Here is a 1992-nt window from a genome sequence, read left to right on the forward strand (position 1 = left end):
GTGTGTGTGTTTGTGTGTCTGTATTTGTCCACCCCCCATCATCGCTTGACAACCGATGCTGATGTGATTACGTCCCCGTAACTTAGCGGTTCGGCAAAAAGAGACCGATAGAATAAGTACTAGGCTTACAAAGAATAAGGCCTCGGGTCGATATGCTCGACTAAAGGCGGTGCTCCGGCATGGCCGCAGTCAAATGACTGAAACAAGTAAAAGAGTAAAAGTGTAAAAGAGTATGTATGTATGTTTGTATGTATGTATATATGTATGTACGTATGTAAGTATGTATGTATGTACATATACATACATATATGTACATACTTACATATATATGTATATGCATATACATATATGGGCACAGGACGCCACGGAATGTAAACAACATGAAATTCAAAATACGAAAACATGGAATACGAACTTTATTTTGCGAACAACGAAAGAAACAAATGGAAAACAAGGCAAGCAACATAAAAAAACCACCCTTCATCAGATGTCGGCTGTTTTTCTACTCTGTATTTCGAGCTATTCATGACAGGATATGTCTTCGCAAGGAAATTAAATAAAATTTGGGATTTTGCGGAGGATCAAAAAGGACAGTAAAAACAAACAGGAAGAGCTGCTAAGCCTAAACGAGGTGAGTTGGCGAACGCAGAGGGACAAGCTCTGACAGGAGACAGACAAGAATGCGTCTTATCCTGCGGCTGATCGGAAGGAAAGAAAGAAAAACGGCCGATGATCACGTCCGAGCAACTAGAGGGTAAAGGAGGAAGAGTGAGGGAGAAAGAGGGACAGAGAGAGAACGGCGGAGGTGAGAGGAAAAGAATTAGAGAAAGGATGAGAGAGAAAAATGAAAGGGGGAGAAGGGAAGATGAAAAGAATTAGTGAAAAGAAGAGAGAGAAAACGAAATGGGAGAGAGAAAAAGAAAAAGAAAGAGATAGGATAAGTGTCGCATCGAAATTATTAAGATAAAACTTATTTGGAAATGGATGCGTGGCGTTCACTCATATAATAATATATATAATATATATATATGCATATATACATACATATATGTATATACTTACATATATATGTATATACATATGCATATATGGGCACAGGATGTCACAGAAAGTAAACAACATCTCGAAATACGGAGTATAAAAACGGCCGACAACTGATGAAGGCTCGCTTTTTTATGTATATATATATATATATATATATATATATATATAATTCTAAGAGAGTTAGAGGTTGTGAATCCAACCAACTAAGGGATAATATCCATCCAATATACTGCTGGTAGAATACCCAATTATTAATAGACAAGTATTTTTTCATTTCATGGCAATTACAATAAAGAATGTATTAATTGGGTGAGGGTAAAAAGTGGTTTTACCCTTAATTTATACAGCAATAAGAAAATGGAGGGGTTCAAGAGGTAGTATTCATCAACTTTTAGACATTATATCATGTCTATTTAAAAAAAAAACATTATGACAATATACATACATGTATAACATATTATGCTTTACATATATCTCATATAAAAATATAAAAATAGTAATTATTAAAATATATAACGTAGAGCATAGGAAGTAGAAAAGTATCCTACAGCTGCTTCAGTCAAGAGGTTATAGTACCCCCACTACTAAGTAGATAAGATTAAGGTATTTGGGACATAATATAATTTCTAAAAGTTGATGAATACCACCTCTTCATCCCCTCCATTTTCTTATTGCTGTATATATGTATATATATATATATATATATATGAATGAAAACAGGAAGAAAATAGAGAAACTGACACGCAGATATCAGTTTATTCAAAGATACTCAAATCCATATAATTTCATTATATGGATTTGAGTATCTTTGAATAAACTGCTATCTTCATGTCAATTTCTCCATTTTCTTCTTTTTCGCATTCATAAATATTTAAAATACCTTTATACACCAAAGCAAAACTAATATATTTGACTTTCACGGAACATTGGTCTAAACCGGAAACCTAG

Source organism: Octopus bimaculoides, chromosome 16, assembly GCF_001194135.2.
Source record: "Octopus bimaculoides isolate UCB-OBI-ISO-001 chromosome 16, ASM119413v2, whole genome shotgun sequence".
In the NCBI taxonomy this organism is placed as follows: Eukaryota; Metazoa; Mollusca; class Cephalopoda; order Octopoda; family Octopodidae; genus Octopus; species Octopus bimaculoides.